The sequence below is a fragment of the Falco peregrinus genome, chromosome 4 (genome assembly GCF_023634155.1).
Source record: "Falco peregrinus isolate bFalPer1 chromosome 4, bFalPer1.pri, whole genome shotgun sequence".
Classification (NCBI taxonomy): Eukaryota; Metazoa; Chordata; class Aves; order Falconiformes; family Falconidae; genus Falco; species Falco peregrinus.
This window is the reverse complement of record NC_073724.1, coordinates 68,945,628-68,971,367: the sequence shown is the minus strand read 5'-3', so window position 1 is coordinate 68,971,367 and position 25,740 is coordinate 68,945,628. Positions and strand designations below refer to the sequence as shown.

At 34.9% G+C, this 25,740-nt stretch overlaps 1 long non-coding RNA gene across 1 annotated transcript in view; it reads right to left on the bottom strand.

Annotated features, from left to right (window-relative positions):
* The window catches only part of LOC129784355 (uncharacterized), a 64,604-nt gene that overhangs the window by 21,329 nt on the left and 17,535 nt on the right, over positions 1-25,740 (bottom strand). The window contains exon 2 of the long non-coding RNA XR_008747008.1: positions 5,284-5,356. This is a non-coding gene — a long non-coding RNA (uncharacterized LOC129784355). The remainder of the gene's footprint in view (positions 1-5,283; positions 5,357-25,740) is intronic.

Here is a 25,740-nt window from a genome sequence, read left to right as displayed (position 1 = left end):
ACCCTCAACCACAAATATTTTATACTTCTAAATTAACCAGATATAATTTAATTCACCATGATATAATTCATCATAGCATGAAGTCCAAAATTCAGACTTAAGCAGTGCTTAGCTGCTTCAAAATATGAAACATAAAATTCCCTTTATTAGACAAAGAACTACCTATAACTAGCCAATTGTAATGTTATTTTTATATTCACATATAGGTGGCTAAATATAGATATGTAGATACAGATTATTGCCAGAAGCTGACATGCTCATTCAGAAAGTTAAATACTTGGGGTTTTTTTGCCTTCTTCAGACTGAAGATACAGGAATATTACTAATATCCAAAACAGACATGAACTTTCACTAACTGCAACACTTTGGACAAATTCTACCTTCTGTCCAGTGGTGTTTGACTACAATATGTATTAAACAAACAGGCAAAAGAGAAATAAGATTTCCATTTCTCACAAGAGCTTCCTTACTGCAAAGTTGTTCTTTTTTTTTCTTTTTTAAATGAGTCTTTCATCCTTTCATACATGTGACCTCACTTCAGCAGAAATTCAAAAAGATGATACAATGGCTTCTAGCTTTTAAACACCCACCTGTATCTACCACAATGAATGAAAAGTTTTATAAGAAAGTGGAAAGACAGAGTAAAAAAAGAACAACTAAATGATTGCAAAAAAAGCCATTGCTAGATTAAGTAATGTCTAAAGGTAGATTATGATCAGATTCAACAGTATATACAATGGCAAATGTGAGAGGTATGCAGGGAACTGCTTCTTTGCTTCACTTTCTCACCTGTCCAGTTCTTTTCCTATATCCAGCTTCATTAACAGACATGTGCTACCAGGGAAATCAAACATGTAAAAGAATTACCAGGTCACCTCATCTGCAGAGAGTGTATGCATCTCAAACAATGCACAAGCAGGGCCTGATTCATTCTAGTACCTGTATTTTCTGTTTCTTTTGTTGCATTTTACAAAAATTAGTAAGCAGTACATATGTGCTTTATTAAAGAAAAAAAAGATATTCTGGTCTTTATCGTGTCTTCTGTTTGTTTATCTTCTATCGCAATAGCAAACTTTTTTTTTTTTAAGATTTTGGCTCTTCTGAGAACAACTGTGAAAGGACTTCCTTTTTCTTTTTAAATGTACTGTGGTTTGGCTAAAACTTTTGCAAGTCTCCTGCCCTCTCTCTATTTTTAACACTTTCATGAAGAATTAGAATAATCAGTTTAATTTCAAAAGTGTTAAATGTTCCCATTTGAAATCTAATTGCAGTCCATCTGGCCTTAGTTAAAGCAACAGCTAAATAGAAGATATTAAGTAGAGCATAATTACATATTACATTTCAAAATTTGAAAATTAGAAAGTAACTTGATTGAACAAACTGTGGTGCAACAGTACATACCACATAGAATATGCATTCATTCCCAAACTAACTGCTAACTAGGATAATTTATAGAATCATTATCATGTGCTTCTTCTTTTTGAATTTTTCTCTTTGACATTTTTGCATTAAGAAATCATTAAGTTTTGTATTTTAATGTAATTTTTCCATTTAAATTACCAAGCGGTTACTCATGATGGTTATGACTGTGCATGGCTTTTGGCACTAATATATCTCTGAAAACATATTGTTTATAATTCCAAATCCTCAGCTTTATCATTTTAAATTTTAACTCCTCTCTGAAGCTGGAGTAATATCGTTCCTTTGTGTTCAGCAAAGGGAAGCTAGGGAATTTGCTCTTTTTTATTGCACCTTTCTTTCTTGTAAGCTTTAATTCAGAAAATAGTTAAATATGCTCCTAGACTAAGAAATCTGTATGTGCTATACCTGCTCTAGAACTCCCATTTTTCTTTCCAGCTGTGAATGCATATGGACTGTTCTAATCACAACATGTGTTATGATGTTGGTACTGCATCCTCTTCCTTTTCACTGCTATTAACACTACATTTTCCATTCTGCACCCTTTCAGCTGCCCTTTAATCCTTTAGTGCCTCTTGTCTGCTCAGGTTGTTCCTTGGTTTAATATCCCCCTTTTTCATCATTAACTACTGTCATTTTTCTTTTCTTCAGCCCCTTTTGCATGCAAGCCTGCATACTTGGCCCTTGCCTATCCTTCTGCTGGTCACCCACCTTCCCATTTTCAAACAATAGAAACATGAGAGGAGTCAGTGGGACTTGTCTGGGCTTCTCTCAAGCAAAAAGCTACAACCACTTCAGATGCTAATCACAACAGATTAGTAAGAGTAGGCTATGGCTACACCTGGCATACTGTGTTACTTACACATAACAGAAAAAAGTACCAGTGAAGTGCATGTCAAAAGTCTCATCAACTTTAGTAACATTAGGATTTAATTCTAGCACACATGTCTACAGTTTGCAATTTAAGTTAATGCTCAACTGTGTCTGCAGCAATCTGTGTACCAAACAGCAAAAGAAAAGGGAATATGGGGGGACACAAATGTGTTGCTGACTTATCACTTTAAATTCCTGAAGCAAAGACACCTGACAAACCACCATTCCCTGAATGTGTTGCCTTAAATATGTCCCATAAAACTGGGGGGGGGGAAGAAGGGGAAAAAAAAAATGAAAGAAAGAAAAAAACCAAACAACTGGGAACTCTTCCCACTGCATCAAGTTTATTAAACTGTGTGCTTACCAAGGAAAGATCTAGAAGACATGGTAACTCACAGACATGTTTCATATAAGCTAGTAAACAGGTAAACTGCTTAGTAGTAGGTGCTCTTCATTTTATTTTCTCCAGCAAAGGAGCTCACTAGAGCAAGTGTATGCAATGTTTTAATATTCACAGAATGCTAGGAATGTCTGTATTGTTTTGTGTAAAATGATTTTACTCCTTTTTTAAAAAAGAAAACATTATGTTCATCATTCAACTTTGCATAAGGCATTAACTTCTAATCTGGTAATGTACATAAAAGTCAAGTGTTGTTAAAGTCTCTCTTAAACCAAGCATATGAATTTCAGCAACATGAAAGAAGTGTATATAATATGTTTTCCTCAGAATTCATAGAAAGTCTACTAAACCCTGAAGTGACTCATGACATGAAACAAGGGCATGTAAAGCATCAGGAGTATAAATACCTGGCCTCGGTGGACTGTTGATGAGCTGAATATTATGCTTCTGCTGTGAAAAGACAGAAAATCCCTACAGCCTGTTTGGATCTGCATAATGATCTGCTTTTGATTGCAACTTTTGCCTGTTGCTGAAGAAATCTGCGGTGGCTGAATTACATTTAAATATGGGGTTTATCATTTTGATATAAAAAAGGGGGATGGTCTTCAAAGGAACATGACCATTTCAGCCAAGTTGTGGATACAGAGGGTTTGTCCCAGGGGTTTTACTTTTGTCAAGGTAGCAATGTGGCTACCCTTGCACAATTTTTGCAGTGTTTCATCACACAAATTGTTCCATTTGTTTCCACAGAATGACATGCACAGTCTAATTACATCCAGCAAAGTTTTGAAGTGCTTAGCTTTAGGCACATGAATGACATAAGTGGCATATGAATAAACTCACCTGTAGGCCAAGACTGATTTAGATATATGTCTAACTGCTTTGTTGAACTAGTAACTCCAGTGCTACTCCATGGGAGTAAGAAAACAGGATTCAATAAAAGTTTGAGACACCTAAAAATATATGTTTCTTTATGTAGCATCATAGGTTAGAAGCAATCTTGTGGTCAGGTAAGTGTCTACATGAGTTTGGTGTTGAAAATCCAATCCCTCAAAGAGATCAGCAGCTCAATTACTTGCCTAAAGATGGGTGTCTTGTGCTGCATGAGATGTTAGAGTGTTCCTAAGACAGACATGTTTCAGGACTGATCATGCCCCCCTGGAATGACCATTAGGAGCTGAGCAGGTCCATAGCCCTCACAGGTGACATACATTTTGGCAACTGATTCAAACACAGACTGCCAAACTGGGCAAAATAAGTGTTTTATTTAGAGCCTTTAAAAAGTCTGGGGAAACAGCCAACAGCTGCAAACCAGTCAGTTTCTTAACCAAACTCAGAACTTAAATACAGAGGTTTAATCCAATCTTTATTTTCCTACCTCAGGAAAACAAAAACAAAAAACACCCAAACCAAAAAAACCTGCAGGTTCAGCAATACCAAATATAAAGATGTATCATAAGACAAAAGAATGAGTTCTCAGCAAGTGACTTGCTTTTATTCTTTTTTTTTTTTTTTTAAGGACAAAAAATAAATCACACAGAAATTATGCAGTAGAACATCTCCACTATTTCGTTCAAGCAGGACTGTAGGCAGGAAACAAATGGGTACGCCTGACTAGACATCTGAATATCATGGTAAAACCTAGGCAACTAGGCAATGTGGAATAAGAATTTATGACAAGAATAACTCATGGGATAGATTAAATTACTTCCAAACCTCTGTAATTACAAGAAATAGCATGTATTAGAGATGAAAAAGCCATTCCTATTTCATGGTTATGGTGTGAATGGGGTGAACTGCCACTCCATCTATGGATATTCTTTTTTCTTTAGCTTTCTGAATATAGCATACATTTAGCTGAAAAAATGTGTAGGTTTTAAAAATTTAAATACTGCTATTATATTTTACAAGTGGAACTAAGATACAGAATTTGCTAATACTTTCCTTGGTCTATGCTTTTTTACATTCTTACTGAAGAAGTCACGCTCTGAATTAAACTTTGTGTGGGAGAGAAAGGCATTTAGCCTGCATTACCATGTAGTCAGTTCAGTTTGAAGGAAAACAAACATAATGATTTGAGTTGTTAGTATTTTTCTCCTCTGTAGTTAATACAAATGTGTTTTTCAAAAATCTGCAATGCTTAAAGCATTAAGATCAACATTAGTTTTAGTCAAAATTATATAATGCAACTTGAAAATTGAAGACAGAAAACACAGAATGAAGTAACACAGCTTGTTCATGAAGAGCATGAGAAAGATTATGGAATTTATGGCACATGCAACAGAAGGAAAATTATGGCATAATAGATGCATTGTCCAAATTTTCCAAAGGTAGCTTTTAGTTCTTGTACTTACTCCACTGTAACACCATAGACTGCATTTTTTTCTAGTGCTTATTCTTTATGAAGTGATTCAGATTTACTGGCCAAAATCCTCAACTGAATTGTAACTCACAACAGGTTAAGTCCCCTAAGGCAAACAAAGCTAACCATAGAGAAAGCACTCAAGAAAGAAGTCTTCTAGCAAGTAGCACAGAGGTGACATAAAGAACATTCAAGGGAAAAGGTATCTGGTGCATTTTCCTGCACTTACCTACCGATTCCAAATGCTCCATTTATCCCACTTCTGAAATGGTTAGAAATTATATGTCAGAACATATGGTTATCTGAAATAATAAGAAAAATGTCTTAAGTTAACTCGAAAGTCAGCAAAATATTTGTGTGAACAAACTATAGCCTGAGTTGATGTAATAATAAGGTAATCAGTAGTTAACCTATGCATTCATTCTCTCCCAGATACTGCTTCTGATGAGGGGTATTAGATTCGCAGTAGTGTGAATGACTGTGGAGTTTCCATTAGAAGGCATATCAGCTAACAAAGTGAAAATCCAGGAACACTTCAAACTAGAAAAGGGATTTTTTTTATGGCTATAGAGAGAAGTATATTTCCTTGAATATCCATAGCCTGCATAGTTTGACAATGTGAGGTCAACAAAAGCCCACCCAGAAGTACTGTCCTGATGTAGATATCCACAACAAAATAGTGAACTAAGAACCACCAGAAAGAGAGGCATGCCAGTGACCTACTATCTAAGTAGAATCAGAATAAAAACCAAAATAAAATGAAAAGGACTTCATTAATTGTGAAAGGAAAGCTAATAAAACTACTCACTAGAAGAAAACATTCTGATGGGAATGGGGGAAATGGATTCTCGTGTTGGTATTAAATAGTGCAATCAATAATAATTGTAATGGACACAGAAAAGGAAACATTCTTACAACCAAAACCTATAGATTTTTGAGGAGCTTGCAAGAAGTGATAATTTAAATGGAGTTACAAATATACCATCGGCCATTTCTTCAGGACTGACTTTTACATAAGACAAAAGCTGAAATTGACATCCCAGAGATAAAAGTTATGGGTAAGAAAATGCTATATGAGGAGTTAGGAAATATGTAAAAGCCAGAGGACAGTCATGAAATTAAGCATGTAGAACTATTGCAAAAAATTAATTAAATGTTTCATAAAAGTTGCAATGAGTTTTTGCTATATAAGGAGTTTTAGTCAAACTTGACCCCAAACTTCAGAGCTACAGACAAAGACAATATGAAATAAGCTTTCTAAATTGCCACTTACTGAGATGGTGTTGAAGCACAGAATGTTCATTTTCAATGGACCAGGCAACAGAAACATAGGTATTTATTTTATGTAAGAATAGGTAACATAAGAATGAAGTATAATCTGGAAAAAAAAAAAAAAAGCAGATTTCAATCAAATAGCATTTTCTTGAGAAAGTACAGATATAATTTTTGTTATAAAAATTATGAGTTAAACTCCTCAGATGTGCCTAAAAAAAAAGTGGACAAGGAAGAATCAGTACTAATAACACATATTCTGAGTTATTTTTTAACTGAAGTATCTGACAGCATCATTCTGCTGTCCAGTCCTACTTGATGTGCCCACCACATTCTACATAGCATCCAATTGCTAGTCCAGAAAGCATAGGCTTTCCTCAAGTCCTGTCTTTTATCTCCCAGCTGTGTTCAAATGCCTTTGATATGCTACCAATGGCACTAGACACTGTTCAAGCAGGTGAATAAATCCCTGAGTGTTTTCTGTACCAATTAAATATAGAAAAGCATAAGAAGCAAGAATATTATGGCTGACATGCACAATCATTATCAAAATAAAAACACTTTCAGTGCTTCAGAAAGTAGAAACCTGACCTTTTCACAAAGGTTAAGTGTCATTGCACAAGAGTCTCTATCATAGCAAAGAGTGCTGCTGTAAGTCAGCATTTTAATTACCTGACTGATTTACACTTCCAGTTTATTTACCTCTTCTCAACAGCCAGCTCATCTTTCATCTTCTGTGTGCAATCACAAGCAGTGTGAAATGTTATTAAAATGGTTAGGCATAATTGATAAAGAGGCAATTTCCCAGCATGCTTAAATGACTTTCAGCAGGACTTGTTTTCTTAAGTTGTTTTTAAGATCCTGCCCTAAAGGTTCTCTAAAGCCTGGCTTCCAAACTCAAGACAGCTGTGGTTTCATGCAGAAGACACTGCCTAATTCAGTGGATTAATGTATGAGACTAGTACAGCAAAAATCTCTCAGTACAGAGGCAGGGTATGCAATGCAAAAGATCCACCTGGGAGGGAGGAAAAAACCTGACATGCTTGCAAGAAAGTAAATACAGAATTAGAGTATTTTTCATTATCCCTGTTCACTTGCAATTAAGAAAACTGGCGTAACTGCCTCCTTACTAGTGATTCCAGAAGGGTAGCCTTGCTTGACCCTTTGCATAGATGTCCATTTTCAGTTAAATGTGGTCCATAGCCTTTCCTGATTACCTAAGGATGAAGGAAAAAAACCCTTTGCTTATCTTACTTCAACTACTTCAAAACCATTTTTCCACAATATTCATTAAAATTGATTTGTCTTCCAAGGTGATTCTTATTTTATAGACCCATAAAGTGGACATAGAAATAAAGGCTTTAATCTGCATGTCTCGTTTTGAGGAGCAATTTTCTTTTAGGCAAAACTAAGGTCCTATTTCAAACATCCTAATTTCTGATTACTACAACCTGAGTAAGAGGCTGTTTTATTCTTATCAGCAGAATTTTATTAAAAGGGAACCTACAGCCTTCAGCAGACAAGAAACATTATCTGAACTCTGCCTTCATCACCTCATCAAAGCAGATTTATCGAAAATTGTGCATGTCTAAGGGACTGAGTACTTTGTTGAAAAGACTGTATTGCAAAGAAATGACATCTACATTATCAAGGACAGAATGTTACTAGATTTATAAACTGCCAGGCATCATAAAAGAAATTGCTGGCTGAAGCTATATACTGTTTGCCATGTGATGTCACACTGGATATAATGTAACAGGATCTGGCACATCAGTGGTATGATTAAAGGATAATATTAGTACTGTGCCTTTTTAACTAAGGAATAATTCAGTTCCTAGGGGATAAACGGGAAGACTGAAGAGCTAGGAGCTTATGACTTGAGATTACTGCAAAGAAAAATAATTCATTACTATCTCTTCAACTCCTATTTTATGAATGTGCATCAAAAGTTGGTTTGATAATTGGTATTTGCAACTAGTCCTGAGTTTTAATAATGTATTTAGAATTTGCTTTTTGATTAGCTTAAGACAGTAATTTCATTAAACCTTAAAACATTCATTTTAGAAGAATCTGTGTTTAGAATGTCACTTGAAGAGATGGCATTTCAGTCTCTATTCACTAAAGAAGTCCAGTTATAAAGGGATCAGATTATCCATCTGCTTCAGCTCTCCAAGTCAAATCTCTTCTCAATTTTTTCTAACAGCCACAGTTTTCTTGAAATGAGTTACGCTAGCAGCGTGATGCTTCTCATCGGTAATTGCCTACTTCATATATTGATACATTAAACCTTACACCATAAAGACTGATTCTCTGCCTCTTTGGTCTCTGCATACATTTTACTGAATGTATCGTTTCTAGCATGTGTTCTATGCTTACAGCTGTAGAGACAGTACATGATGTACTAATAATACAGATAATAATACAGATTTCGAGAGCTTTGTTGAAAACAGCTTCTACATTTTACTGAGAAAATAATCTCCTTGGTCTCTACTGCCAGTATCTCTGGTTCCAGAAATTATTCTATCAGGGGAAAACAAACTGAAGTCCTAATGCTCTCAGTAGCAAAACTGTAACTGCAGTGAATCTAGGAATATATTTTTTATCTTTTTTGTCTGCAAATGGTATCTACCAACAATCACACCACTGTTAAGAAGAGCTATGTACAGAACTGATTTGCAAAACTAAATGTGTATCAGCAATAATGCATTTTTGCATTCTGCTAGGAATCAAAACAACTATCCCATGATACATTGAAGCAGATAGTTAGGTACTAGCCCATTGACAATGGAGACAGGACTCTCAGGGGTATTTGTGCTGATTCCAGTCAAGGCCGGCACCTTATTTTCCTCAACACACTCCCAGAATCAAGCCATGAAAAGACAGCAGCTGCCACCAACAAGCAACAGAAATACAAGGAGAAAGGATTCACCCTAAAACAGCAGGTGAGTGAGGAGCTGAACGCAGTATTTCATAAATGACCTAGCTGTCAAATGACTGAGAGTGACTGGCATATGGAAGATACAGTGCTGTGATGGGGTTTAAGGGACCATCACACTGATTCTTCTTTAGGATGCCACTACTGGTCTTGGAAGCTGACTTATACCAGGGAATCTACAAAGCACCAGAAAATGTGCTCATGCTCAGACATGAATCCAGTGTTATGATTAACTGGCATGAGTTTGTCTTGAAGTAGTAGCCTGCTCTCAGACAACTCTGGGGCACAGTTCAAGGAATAGCATGTACAACGGACTGTTCCTAATAATAGGCAACCAACCTAATGGGAATCATCCTGGCTGTGGGGTGGGAGGTATGGGATAGAGCCTGGGATGTAAGCTGTGCATGCTGTTTGGCCCTAGAAACAGTCAAATGTTCCTGGACTGTTTATTTACCAGTAGAGATATAGCCTGGAACTAGCTTTAGTTAGCTTCAGTTCTCCGGCTTTAAGGTAACACTACCAACATCTTTTGCAAAGCATTTTGTTATCTATTTAGAAAAAATATTGGTTAAAATGAGACTTGGTTATTACGTTCTCTCAGCCCAACTAAAGTTCTATTAAGAAAAGAATCACTCTTTCACTATGTTCACGTCTTCTCATTTTCAAAACCTTTCCCATCTTAGCTCCCCACTACTTATTGATTTTCATCTCTTATCACATTACCATCAATGCACTCCCTCTTTTCTGCAGATGATGCCAGCCCTAGTTGTTTGCTTGCCTTACTTCTGCCCAAAATATCTCTGTGCTTCCTACTGAGACAGCGTACTGGTGCTGGCTGATTAATTTACTACATACCTACCTTCAGTTGCCTCTGAGGGCCTACTTCTATGTAACTTTTACAGCAAGTCAGTCAATATATAACTTAGTGAACAGCTCAATAAAACTAAAGTTTATTATACAGTCACTAAAAAAAAAAAATAAGCAGAGGTATGTGGTTTTTTCCTCTGTTAAGTCCTTTGTTGTTTTTTTTACTGAAAAAAAAACCCAAACCATTGAGACAAGTATCATACCTATCTCTTTAAGTTTACAAGCTTATAAACTTATAGGTTCCAAGCAAAATGGTATAAGAAAAAGTATCATAAATTACAACATAATTAGTATTGCATCAAACTTGGTAGTACACTACCACACCAGCACGACCCAGCTCTAGACATAATATATATCCTGGTTGTGTTGTTGCTTGCCAGAACAGGTATAGTTACAAACCCAAACCTGCAATATTGTGGGTTTAGGTGTATTTCAGAATTTTTTTGTAACTAGAAATTGAACATGTTTATAACAAACTTGTAATCACTAATCCCTTTTACCAGTTGAGAATAACAACAGGTGTAATTTTGTCATAATTTTCAAACCACTTGCCACTGCTTTGTTTCCAAGTTGCATGAAACGTTATTATAATTTATGTGTGCAGCCTGGCTCTTAGCACTACTCAATCTTTAATGTCCCCATTATGTTGCTCTAATAGGTATTCTTTCATACAACTGTTTTTCTCCCTTCTCAAACATAATGAATCTCTAAGTCCAAGACCTGTATTTCTGTTTCTTCTAACATTTTCTTCTCATCTACATCATTGTTCTACTGTGAAGCTTCTCTGACATTAAGGCAGAAACAAAAGGGTTTATTTCTGGGTCTAAACATTTTCCTGCAACTTTCTTGGTAATCTAAAAGTTCCTCTATTACATGGATTTTTCATAATTTGATCACAACTAGCCAAGTCCAGTAGTCACTCTGAGCAAAAGTCCTATAATTGCATATCAGCTGCATATGTTATGGATTATATAGAATTCTAAAGCATTACTGTTGGCCTCAAAGCATTGTTATTAAAGGTAGTTTACAAAAGTAACTGAAATAAATACGCAGTCATTACACTAGTATATGTAACCTGCCATATAAGTTCTCCTTTCTTAAAATTATCAGAGTAAAGTTGTATGCTCCCGGAGTAGAGCTGAAAGCAAGGAGGAATACCCAAGAATAGCTCAACTGTCATGGGATGTTTATTTCAGGATACTTGAATCCAGCTCCTTTTTTCCTCCCACTTTGGACAGGAGAGGGTACTTTCTGAGATTAAGACACCAGAATCTAATTAACTACCTGTTCGCCAGGGATCTTTTCCTTTGAAAAAACAAATAAACAAACCCCAAAACAAAAAACAGACAAAACACAAAACAAAACCAAAAGAAGAAGAAAGAAAGAAAAAAAAAAGCTGTTTCTACTCTCATGGAAGAAATACGAGGTTTACTGGAAGAGCACTTCTCAGCATCTAAAGCTATGAGAAAAAATGGAGTCACAGCAATATTCAATACCTAATACTGCTGCCAAGCATTAGGCAGCCTCCTACTGTGTGACCACTGTGTCTAATAATTTTCCTAGTTTAGCTATATGAATCAAGAATATATTTCTTAAAAAAAAGTTTCCTTTGTTCTTTTGAGAATGTAGGTTATATATCTTGTTTCATAATGAATAATATGAATAATTATGTATTCAGAAACAAGCATGGCTCTAATATTTTAAAGTAAAAAAGGAGATTTGCTTAACTGCTTAACTGCTACTTTGCAGATCCCTGTTTAAGGTCAGAGACGTTGCAGTCAATGCATAAATACATTAAAAGCTCAGGTACCCATATATAATTAAAACAGCATAGCAGCAATAATTCTTACATGTATATTTGCCATTGCTGTACATAATCAGGTGTTCTAGCCCTCTTAGTCAAAGCAGATAATAGTAAGAAGGAAGTAATGTGCTTTTAATTTATCCAGTGGCTGGCTGCTTAAAGATCTCACAGAGGACAGAGATGAAGTAGTTCTTTTTACTCTTGGTGAAGGGATGTGAACCTGTTACCATCACCGAAAACACATGAAAAAGAGGCTGCTATGGGATGACACAGGTAAGAAGACTTAATCCCCTGCAGCTAAACAGGAATCTTTGTATTCTGCTTTGCAGGAATAACTCACTATACCCTATACAACTGCACCTAGAATAGAATGCTGAGTTACAAGGTCTATTCCATTACTTTTTAAATTACAAAATTTATAAAAATTTGGTAATGCAGGAAATGGAAGCTGGAAAGTTCCCTAATGTCAAGCCCACAGAGGGACACTATAGATGCCTTAGTTGCTAAGCAGAGGTAAATTGAAAGCTACTGTAGCCTTTAGCCCAGTAATACTGTATTGCCATTGCTAGGAACAGGCCACTGAGTTTGCAAGTCCTCAAAGCAGAGTCTTGTCAGACTTGTCTTGTCTGAACCTGTCTTGAATGCTTACATATTTATTTTTATTTGCTTTAGCTGTGACAACAATTGGTCTAATTTATTTTTTCTTAAAAAAATAATAATCATATTTTTCTTTTCTAATGGCTGTGTTTGAGTTAGCTTACATTTGATTATTTCTATGTTAGGCTTACAGTTTTTGTACAAATAGTAGTAGTAAGCAGTTACTCCTTTTATAATGAGGTATTTATGACTGATGTAGTGATGTTGTGTAGAGAAATACAGTCCTGGTCTGATAGTGGAAGCCCTGAGAACCGGGAACATGGGATATAGAAGAAGGAGCACAGGCACAGGATGATCAGAGACAGGGCCCAGGCTGATAATGGAGATCCAATGGCTCTAATAAACACACCCACAGCTGGTTCAAGAAATGCAGACCAGGAACTGAACAACTAGTTTTAGGCACGACAGAACAACAAACAAGGCTCTGACAGACATAAAATGCACCACATCATACACTAAATTTGAATGTAACTTGCAGACTAAGAGCAAGATTTAAAAGCATGTTATCAAGTATAGGAGCATTGACATTATGCTCCTTTCAGCAAAGGGCTTGAATACCCCCACACATACACACCAAACTACAGCCATTGAAGTTAGGATCCAGACAGGCAGTGGAAGGGTGAACACGGCATGAAGGGAAGGAGAGGAGATTAGGAGTTGTGTGTATAACACAACCCTGTGTTTGTTTACTGCATTTGGTAAAGACACTGTCCATGTTTGCTGTTCTTTAAGATGTGCAGACAATGTAGCAGCTGGATTAATCTGCAACCAGCATGTTGAAAAAGGGCGATATTTATTCTAAAATCAGTAAGCACATTGCTGATTTTTCATTTTTAACTTTTGCTATTAAGTGGCAAAATATTGGAAAAAGATACTCAGATACACATAATACCTAACAAAGGAAAGACATGGCATTTAAAAAGAAACACACTCCCCTTTCATTTATATGATGTTTTTTACAGGATTGTGTTTCTCTTGAAACTAGATTGATTGCATAGACTCCAAACATTAAAGCTTCTGTTTAAAGCAAATGAACAAACAATTTATCTTTGCCACGTACAGAAAACAGTTTTGAACGTTTTTAGAAATTATATGCTCAGAGTGATAAAGTAATCACTAGGAAAAGCAAGTAGGTCTGTCCCATGTACAAATTTATACTATTAAAAAGACTATTTATCATTCTTGTCTAAAAACCATAGTTCATTTAGAAAAAGTACCCTTTCCATCACCACAGTTAGAGTCCGGAATTTAAAGAACTCTCACATAGCTCTCTTGGTTTTGGGTGTGGATTAGGCACTGTATGATTTTTCTTTAAATGAGCACATTCTGAAGAATTTTGTTTTCTCCTGACAAACTAATATAGAGTCTGACACGTTAGGGAAGTAAGTACAAAAGGTGTTCAAATAAATAATTTCAGTCATTCACCTTTCTGTGTAGATAACATTTCAGTTAATACTGGAAAATTATGGAATGCTGCAAAGTATTAAACCTCACAGAATGTAAGAATACAAGCTGGGAGTTACTTCCAGCAGAGTCTGATACCTTAATCATACTGAAGAGTATTTGGTTTTGAGGATAACATCACTAGAAGAAAAATAACTAGTTATTTGTGCTAACTGCTGCTCAGCATGTGTAAAGCTTCCACAATTTGGTCCTACATATTTATTCAGAACTCAAAGAATGTATCAATTCTAGAAAGATTTAATTAAATTTACCACATTAGTAACAAAATATTTTCAGAACTGAAAAGTTAACTTAGGGAATTGAACTTCTGAAATTAAAGTATTACGCTTTTCTATGTCATGTTCATGCCTTCATCTTTCAGGAAAAATGGAAAAGTAGGATTCTTAAAGGTTGGTTTTGATCACCCTGACAAAGTAAGCAGGCTATTTGCACACATCACTTGGATTAATTCTGCAAGTACATATCTGTGGGAAGGAGTTAGTTCACAGCAGTGACAATATGGTTTTTTTGGACAGAAGTGTTTGAAGCAGGGTGGAATCCGTGTTGATTAGGCCTTTGAAAGTTTTTCTGTATGTCTTGGCAGTATGTGAGGAGCAGGAATGATGATTTTCTACATAGTCTAAGACTAGTTTTGTATAAATCTTTTCAATTTCAACCCGTTTGCCTCATCTAGAGTGTTCTGTCATTGAGTGCTCCAGTTTCCATCCTCCCCAGCTCCATCCACTGTTAGAAGCAAGAAATCTCTGGCCACTCTAAGAATGTAGAGGAAGTAGCAATTTAAGAGGTAGTGTATAAATATGAATCGTCAATGTGTGGCAATGAAGACTCACCATCTTTTCTACCATGGGTCTTTTCAAACAGCATTTAAATGACAGGCATGGCATAAAATTATAGACCACATTTATTTGATTTCTTTAGTTGTATCTATGCTATAAATTAATAAAGTAAAACAAAAGGTGAGAAGTTGGGGCTTTTTTGTTCCTGGAAGAGAATGGCTTGCATCCATGGCTCCTAAAACATCCCCCCAAAACAGAGGGGTCATGTCTCTATCTATTAACATGCCTTTAGCAAAAATAACTTCCTTTCTACCACCTGTAGTTCAGAGAAGAACAAACATGTCTGAGGTCTAATGAAATCAGTGTTGGATGAAAAAAAAGTCATGTATACAAGACACACTTTTATAAGTGTCACCATGCATGAAGGAATACTAGCCCTTCTTCTATGTCCCAACAAAGCATGCAAAAACAGAAGTCCAGTAGCAGCGACAAGCTTCTCCTACCATGCAAAAAAGTTTATTATAAAAGCTTACTGAGTGTAAATACAGTCTCAGAAGCCACAAGCGCACTGAAGCCACTGTGAAGCAAAGGCTCATTTATGGGATCACCTTCACAGCTCTATGATTACACTAGTGCTCTACTGTTTTATACAAGAGGACGGTGTCCTCTAACCTATCTGGTGAGAATAATTTTTTGGGAATTGCCCTGATCTCTACCTTCACTGCAGCACTTTTGTTTAACTATTACTTTTTTTTTTTACTGGAAAATCCTGTAGACAGAAGATAATCTGGATATAAAGCTTTTCAGCTACATAAAACTGGTGTTGAAAAGAGCAAGACCTCAAGTTTTCTTCACGACTATGTAAGTTATGCTCCTTTACACTTCATGTGATACATTTGGTATTCTAGAACAAGATTTTAGCTAAACGCCTTAGAGTACGCTGGTTAATGTATTTTATACAAAGCTTTTGAGTTTCTTTTAGTAAACAACAGGATAAAACAAACAAGTCTTTTATTACATTTAAAATGCTGATCTCTGAGCTGTTATTAGTTTTAGGGTAGGATGGAGGGAAATAAAGACTGAAATTGCAAAATACTCTGGTACTGGAACACCTACAGTAAAAGCATTTTAAAACTTTTATATCAAACATTTCTGCATGTCATGGGTGTACTTTCTTATGCTTATCTGCAAGTACCACATTACAATCTGATGAGTCAGAGATAAACAATTTTTGACCAAAGCCATTAAGTTTCGTAAGGGAAACACTCATCCTAGTAAATCTGGCATAAGCATAATCTTCTGTAGTTTCTTTTCTCTTTAAGACACAAATACCCTCTAATGAGAAAAAATCTTCAGCATGTTGCAGTTCTTCAAAATTTCTAACATTAGAAGTTGTCTTTGGCAATGGCATATTACAGCAGTAAAGGTATGTGTACTTTTCATAAATGCAAAATAACTTGGAATATTGGGTAAAAATTGACATATTTCTGTTTTATCAAGGGGTTTGGGATTCTGAATTGAACCTTATGATATTTAACTAACTTCAGGGCATATGTTTTTTAGAAAAAATTCTACGGATTCTGAAAAAAAAAGCAATCAAAAATTTGGGTTTTACTTCCAATACTACCTCAGTTAACATTTACAAAGATTTAGCCACTAGATATTATTTAGCACATTATTTAGTATAAATAGTTTTGTTATCTCCGTTCAGAATCATAAGTTGCATTTTTGAACATTCAGGCCTTAATTCACTGTTTGTTTAATATCAACTACAGTAATTCTTTCAGACATCTCTCATGCTTGAATGTAAGTATCCTGCTAAATATTTACTGAATTACACAAACACTTCAACATTCAGCCACATCAAGCAATCATAAGAGTAAATTCCATTTATGATTTTTTGTCCCTTTTTTATTCTTTGAAAAGAAGGATTTCTGCTTATTTTTCTTATTAAAAAAATAAGTTTTGTTGAACACAACATAAAGTCTTTAACAGATGCCTGCTGACATGTTTATTAAGTATTTTAAGTGCTTAATAACCATTATTTTCCCCTCCCTTTATTGAAGAAGGGAACTATACAGTAGATAGCTCAACACACAGCTCTTTTAAAAGAGCAGTTCTAGTTTTTTCTTCTCTATGGCAGTTATTATCCATTCCTTTGATGTCATTTTTTTCTACCTGTGTAAGCCATTTTAAACGCCTCTGCTGTATTTCTGAGTTGCGATTGCTTTAATGAATATTCACAATCACGTTTTTATGTGAAATCATTCCCTCCTTTGGCTATTCTAGGACGAATTTACTTCATAATAATGGCATTAAACACAGAATAAATTAAATGTGGTTTTTTATTGATCTATCCTGTGATTTCAAGTCAATTTTCTATACTGTATTGTTACAACAACTGAAGAAGAAATAATTTACATAACTCAGTATTTGCTAATATTATACAACAAACTTTAAAAGATTTCATATAATTATGAAACAAAGAAATGTAGTTATTGAGTTAGTTTACAGTTAATTTTCCCACAATCAGTGGCGTAACATTTAAGGAAACGACAAAATGAGTATATAATCAATATTCTTTGGTATTGCAGATCTACCTAATGTAAGCTTTAAATATATATGGAAAGCCAGATAATTTGTAAAGCAAAGCCTTGAAAGATATGGAATGATAAATTAAGGTAATTTGTGTGAATATTTTGAAACTGTGATAATTCGTACAATGACTACATTGTAGTGATGGTACATTCAAAAACCTCACACACCTAGTAAAATGAGGTTGTCCAGTTTTGAACTCTGTCTAATGCAAACGTTGTTAGTGTAAACCCTATGGACAGATTAAGATGAGATTGTATGCCAGATTTGAATGTGCAATCCCTACGTTCATATTACAGTAAGTAAAAGACACCCTTGAGCTTTGGATCTTCATTGTGTCATCGTAATGGCACAAAAAGACAAGTCAAGGAAAGGGCACTTGACATCATACATGTAAGTAACAGACAGAACCTGATAAAAATGTTTAGCAAAAACATTCATTTGAAATAAACTGCTTTTAACTGGAATGCCATAAATTTCACTTAAGGAAACTACCATTCCTGTGGTTGTGGGAACTTCTATAGACTTTACTGAATTATACAATGCAATGTGATACAATGCAGTAACAGAGGTCTAGAATTAAAGCAGTAGATAAATGGAAGAAAACTGACACATGTGGACTCAGGAAGAGAAGAGAGGGGAGAAGATGATAATGGAGATAGATGTGATTGCACAGGTGACTGCTCTAAGGGTCTCAGAATTATTGATAACAGTCAATGGCAAAACAGAGAGGATACTCAACAAAATTAATTAGGGAAAAGAAAAAGCACATGTGTGGCATCTGGCATTTTTACACAGCTGCTGTAAGGTCCTCTTGCCAATTAGAAGAAAAACACAGCAGGTAGGTTGCTTTGTCTTTGACTACAGTGCCACTGAAAAAAGGGAACATGCTTTTTTCTCCTGCCTTGTATCATTTATAGTTTGCCTCCACAGCTGGTGGCTGAGATGTATTACTGTACCATTTCTCAAAGCTTCCCTCTGACCTTTGTTGATCTGTATTCTATTAACTACCTTGCTCTCTTAGATGCATCAACTGAATTGCCTGACTGAAACAAGGGACAAAACTAATACTAGTAAGGTTAGTACTATCACTAGTTCACTGAGACTTGGAAATATTTTCCTTGCATCCACTCTCCCTTGACTTCACTGTATGGTTTTGACAAAAAAGATCAAATTTTTTTCCACAGTACAGAATGTCTCATTACATACCAGGCACACTTTTCTGCCTTTGAGTTCTACATGGATGAATGGCTTTCTAAGTCTGCCTGATAGTTGCTGGTAAACTAAAAATCCAAATTATCAATGCTGTGCTTTAAAACTGGTTTCTTTCCTTACATGGGCTCCTGGTTACTCACAAATAACATGGTTTTCCAGAACCGGAACTTTTGTCTGGCTCATGAACAATTCCAGTAGATAATCACAACAAATTAACTAGATGTACAATTTAGTTGTAACTCATGTTAAATGGGAAAAACTATAGAAATTAAATAAGCAAAATTGTTTAATTCTAATTCTTTCTTATTGGTGACCTGTATAGTCATCAAATAGCTGAGCAAGATGATACAATATGTAAGTGTACCCAACAAGTACTGACTTGTTAAGAGTTTTTTGACCATTTTTGTACAAGTATAAGCAGCAACACAAACTAAAAAGACAAGTTTATTGTAATATACTGGCTTGGCTTGAGTATTACAATGGTAATTACACACAGAAACACATGTATTGTACATATGTTTCAATAGCTTACTAAGTTCAAGATTTGCACATGATAAAATGGAAAGGGAAGTCATGGGCTTAGTCTCTTCACCCTAAAAACGTAACAGTAATGGAGTTACTTTGAGGATACTGCCTCACTGAGGATTAAGACAGCTATAATTCTGCTTTTCCCAGTATTTATAATGTTTAACAGCATCTCTGTTTGCCGATTTGCTTTTATGATGAAAGCTGCATAGAAGGATTATTTATTGCCTCTGAGTTCTGTGCTGTTATCCTTTTTGCTCTTCAAACCTTGCTAGGCCAATTAATATTCCTTATCTCTAAGAAGGGTAGTTCTTCTTATCCCCAAATACACGTGGTTTTACAGCAGCTCCCAACACACCAATTATTCTAGAATACCAGTATGATTTCATTATATTATGGATAAGTGCAGACTTTGTTCTACCTATGAAACTAAAAAAAAAGCAGAACATAATACTTCAACATTTTGCTTTTTGCATTCTGCTTCAATTTTTCTATCTTATCCTTTTATAGAAAAATGGGTACTCAACACAGCTGAAAGCAAAAATCTAACATTTAAATATCTAGTGAAACTATAATGAATGTATTTATTTTTTTCAAAAGGAATATTGTCATTTTCTGTTCACAGTTGAAGCCAAATCAATGAGAATTTACTCAGGTAACTGAGTAGTGGTGAAAGGGGGACCTAAAGAGTTCAAATCATGCACAAGAACTGATACTCAGCTTCACACAGATGCTGCTCAACCCAGTGACCTGGATTTTCAGCAGATGTCACATGGGCCTTCTAGACCTATTGTAAAATGGATCTGTATTAATAATTCATTACTGCCTTTCCTCTCTAAACACTACAGCCATTTATGTAATATTAAGAAACTCCAGTGTTGTGCTCTTTATGCCACCATCTTACATAAAGAAATGTACATCTACCTCACTTCTCCTTTCTCCAGGCTCTACAACTGCAATACATTATTTAATGATAAACAACATTATCTCCTGTCAGTACTGATTAGAAATGTGGTTTCTTAGCACCATCACACAATTGTAGTACTGAATATGGAATAAAACAAAAAAAAAATTAATTATATTTTGATGTCTTATAAAATTTGATAAAACAAAGTTTGTAATTTGATAGAAGATGAAGTGCCTCTCCTATATGGGCAGACCACTACATTTGGTAGAACCCATTCTGCATCTTTTTTTAAAGCACCCTTTTACAAGCTTCTTTTTTGTACTCTGCTCAGAAAGCTGCATTATGGCATTACTTACAAATTACAGTGGATTCACCCTGAAACATGAAAATCTCAACTGTAAGGCATATTTAGCTTACATGTAAAAACAATCTGAACCACAAATTTCTCAATGTGAAACTTCATAGAACTAACTCTATGTAATTAATTATTAATATTCACATTGTTTCAGAAATATTAGAAAGCATTTCATATTCATCAAAGTACAACTGTATTTAAGAGCTGCTGCTTATAGCACCAATCATTGCAAAAGGTCAGGATATAACATTCATTGCCCATTTTTTCTAGTTCCAAAATGTTTCAAAGTGATTTACAGTTGTGACATTTTGCATATGTTTAAGTTTTAGGTATAAGTAACAAACTAAAATATATATCAATAAACAGATAAATCCCTGTAAGTGATTTCCTAAATTTTTCCACTTAGAATGACCAGGTAAGGGGATGATAGCCCTCACTCTGCAATAAAGTACATTTAATTTTAAGAAGAAATGACATTGATATTTTATCCTATTTTTTATATAAAAGCTATTTAAGGCTACAACTATATATATTTAGAACAGTAGGTCAAAAAAACCAGAAAACACTGTCTTACCATAATTTCACCAATGTATTTTTTTTCCTGTCTTGATGGAAACTGCAGAAAGATTTCCCCATAAGAATCACAGAATGTATGATCCATCTCACTCAATTTTGACATATAAATTCAGACCACTACATTTACTGATTCATCAAGTTCAGTGGAGGGAGCTAGGTTCATTCATTTACAGAATAAAACAGATTTCTCTTGAATGTCTTTCTCACTCCATTTGCTGAAGTGGGGCTGGTTAATATTTCCTCATAAGAAGAACAACAATTTACCATTTTTAAAAATAAAACTTTAACATTTCCCTCTTAAAAGCATGTCTTTGTCATTAGGGCCTTTTTCTAAGAATTGCCTTCTAAAAAACAATTTGACAGCCTACCCTTGTCTATGTACATTTATATTTTGTGATCTGTTCTGAAAGTATTTCAAAAACACGGATAATATTCTCTGTCTTGAAGGACAAACTTATAAAGAAAATTAAAATTCTTTTACTCATCTTCTGTATCTGTAGCTTATTTGATATATGATTACAGGCAAAAATACATGTGTGCAACATATGAACACTCTCAAAGATATATACTCCCTTTTTTTCCTATCTTTCTCCTGAAATGCTTTGTGTTCCATTCATTTGAAACTGTTCCAGAGATGAGTACAGGATGTCTGGTTTTACAGCCAAACCAGAGGCACTCCTTATAACTGTGATCTGGGAAATGGAGCCACTTATTTTACAGCCGAACATACCTCTGTCTTCCATAATGTCTCTATAATGTATTATATTATGTCTCTGTAATGTTTTATACTGTAATCTATAATGCATTTTTTAATTTTAATCTTTCAGTTCTTGTTCAAGACAGTAGATATCATATCCTAAGGTTCATGCTGCAGAATGCCAGCAACGCTGACATCTTTTTATGTAGAAGAAAGTCCAAATGTCACTTAAAAACTTGTGGGTGGTAGACTGGGAAAATTCTCTCTGTAGCCATAGGCAGGGTGTTAGTTACCTTGCTCTGCACGGTCGCTACATTGTTGCATCGCATGGTTAGAAAGAGAGGTACACGGCGATGGCAGTGTAGGCTGGCATGAATAGGTTAACCAAAACAGAAGAAAACTGAATTTTAAACTTCCTTTAAAGAGCAGTTCTTCCAAGTTCAGGCTGGGGCATAGAAGACTGACATAAGTAAAGACAAGACACTTTAAATGATCTATGGGGTTAGGGGGTTGCTTTTTGAATTTTGACGAGGATACTCTTTTTGGAGGCCTTGTTAAGTTCTGAGGTTATGTGCGAAAGAAGGGAAGAGAGCTGACAGTGATAAACTGGGAAAACAAAGCTTTTCCAGTATTTTCTGTCAAAGAAGAGCTCAGCCATACTTTTATTTCAGTGTCATTGGCTGCTTTAAGTTGCCAGGTAGTATTTTACATTTTTTTCTGTATTTTCCAAACTCTCATCATTGCCACTGCTGGATGGCTGGAATAGATGCCCGGTCATTGGCTGCCAAGACATCAGGAATATGCTCATCTGATGGCAAATATAGTATCACACGCACCATAGAGGGGACTTAAACAGTAAAAAGAATATAGACACTTGTGGGTTGATATATGACACATTATTCTAGAAATAGGTCATGTTCTTGCCAACTGACATTACACTACCACATCCAACTCTATCAAAGAGGTTTTAGAAGTGGTGGGAAGATGATTTTTTGAAATAAATCTATATTTTGACTCATCTACATCATCTTAAGAAATAGAAGAATAAGGAAGGTACAGTTTTAATTAGTTCCATGTGTAAGCCATTCACTGCATAGGAAATGAGAGGGTTAGGGGAAGTTCAAGTATTTATTGTAATTACTTGTTTAGGAATCAAAATAAATAATAATAAAAAAAAACAGGTTATGACTTTCATAACTAGGTGATGTGTTCTAAGGGCAAAAAAGGCAGTATGATCCAGTGAGCAAATTACAGGTTGAATCATGTTGTAGTTTATATTTTAATGGCAACCTGTAACGTTTCTGTGGGCGTTAAAGCCTAGGTTTTGGGGTTTTTACTTTCAAAGATTAACTGATATTTCAGAAGGAAAATTATTTATTTGGAGGATCTGTGGTAGATTCTTTCAATTTTTTGTTCTTTGAATATAAAGATCATGATGTAAAGAAGGAATTTTAAGTAGATCTGGTTGTTCTTACAGAAAGACAAATACCTTCACTTTGGTTTGAGCCTTATTTCTGAGGAAAACAACATGGGATAAATCATAATTTTTGAAGGCAGAGTACATAAGGAGGACATTTTATGCAGTCCACTTTAGTTGTCTAACTTTACTAGTTGTACTGCCTTCTTAAATGTTGCAGGCTAGTTAGATCATTATTCAGGGTTACACTTTCATTATTTTGAATTCTACCACCACATGCAGAGCCTGAACTATTCGTGGTGTTCAACTGTCATGCTTGTAACGACATATATATGGTCTGATTAAAGGAACTTGTAAGGAGGAGCACTTGTTGCAATGAATATTCTTTGTATGGTGAAAGAGTTAATCTTAACTGTCCCAAAGTCCAATAATTCAAGATTAGGTGATAATATATATATCACGTACACAATGCTTGATTTCACATATGTAGAGGTAATTTCTCAATGTTATGTATTTTTTATTTTGTTTAGTCTTGATCAGTGATATAAAGCTATAGTTCTTGAGTGCTAAGCTGTTACTAAAGGAAATAGCATCATGTTTGTAGGCATATATATCATTTATATATATATAAATATATACAGTTTATATAAGCAGAACATATATAGCAGAGATTGCAATTCTTAAAATTAAGATAGTGTCTTGAAACTGAATTAGATATAAATTGCTGGAGAAGTTTGTTTCCATTGGAGAACACCTTCAAAATAATTATAAAAATATTCTAATTGCCTTTTAAGTGTGTTTTCCAGCACTTATGGTGATTTGCACACACTTTTTCCTTTTAATAGCAGCAGAATGACAGTCAGGCTATTTCATTAGAAAATGACATAATCATTAAGAATGTTTTCAGTACCAGGACATCTCATAAATTCTGGCATATGAAATCATATTCCAGATTATGAACTTATTTACAAGACTCTAATTTATTTTTTTAACAGTAGCAGTTACTTTTCCTGTCTTTCATGCAGGTGTTCATAACTTAGACTAAATTCAAATTTCTTAGCAATGTTGAAAGAAGGATATTTCAGAAATGTATTGACAAAAGAGGAAAAAAAGAAAATATGAACACACAGGAAAAATGTTTATGTCAAAAATTTTGCTATATGATCTGGACAAGATAATCAATTTTTATTCATTCACAGTAATTAGGCACAACCTGTAATAATAGGGAGTATTATTTATCAGAAACTGAAGTTGTCTGTTAATGATGAACCATTGGATTTTTTTTATATTTCAGCAAAAGCTTTTACATTATCTTCAGTTTGCAAGACTAATGCTAATTACTGTACAGATTAATAGCTGTTAAGTATGTCCTACATTCAGTATAAGTGAATAGAAATTAGTCTTATATTTAGGATATAAATAAACATCATTGTTCATAGACTGATTTTAACTCCTAAATACCTACATAGTCCTGGCACTCAGAGCAGCCATTATAGTGCCCTTTGCATTTATAAGGTAACAAAATACATATAATATCATAAGGCAAAGTTAAGTGACCTTGGCTCAATGCATATAAAACCGTAAGTCCTGTAATAGGCAGTGGACAGGTTCTTGCTAGTTTGACTGTCAGCTGTTTGTATACTGTTTATACTCTCAGTAATTTAATTCTGACAAGTGCTATGATGGCAGATAGGCTAACTGCGGTAGTAAAAATTTTTGCTTATATGGAAAAAACTTAGTTATCATCCTTGCTATTCCTGTGGCTTTTCTCGGTTTCACTATGAATCAGGATATTATTTTTACAGCATGCAAGTTCCCAGCTGTCATGCACAGGTAACTGTGGGCGTGTCCTATCATGTTCCAAAACCACCTCAAGTTCCTATAGAAACAAGTAATATAAACCAGCCTTCAACTTTCAGATAATTGACTGCAGCAGCAAGAATCATCCTTAAATACTATTTTTTAATCCATAATGTAATGGCCATGCTATGTGCTGGGAGCGAGAGGATGAGAGAAAAGAGGGAGTGTGAAGCCACAACTCTGGGAACTGATTGTAAACAAAAAAAAACCCCAACCCCCCCCCCCCCCAAAAAAAAAACCCAAACAAAAAAATGGACAGTGTATTCACATCAGCGAGAATTTTTTTTATACTTTTGCATCTGCAATGGAATATGTATGACAAGTATCAGCTGATAGTAATTTCCCTGCTCTACACAGCAGCCCAAATTTTCATTTTAGGCTTTATTTTAGTCACTGTTGCCCATGCAGACAGGGAGGTTGTGAGAAGTAGGTTTTCACAAATAAAGTGAGTCCTCAGGTTCACTGAAGACTACAAATAAAAAATAATCATATGATTATTGCATAACATCATCTTGGGGCAAGGTTAAGTTGTACCCATAATTTCACTGTGCTTTTCTGGTGCCTTAATATTTTAGAATTTCTTTAAGTACTCTTTTTTTACAGTTTAATTTGTAAATAATTATAATATATTCCAATGATCATGTTGAAGGATAGAGTTTGGGCTTTTGTTGGGTTTTTTATAGAAGTTATTTACATTTTTTTGATACAGGCTCTTACACTTAAACCTTCTACCACAGAGGTTTTCTTTGTCGGGATTTTCTTCT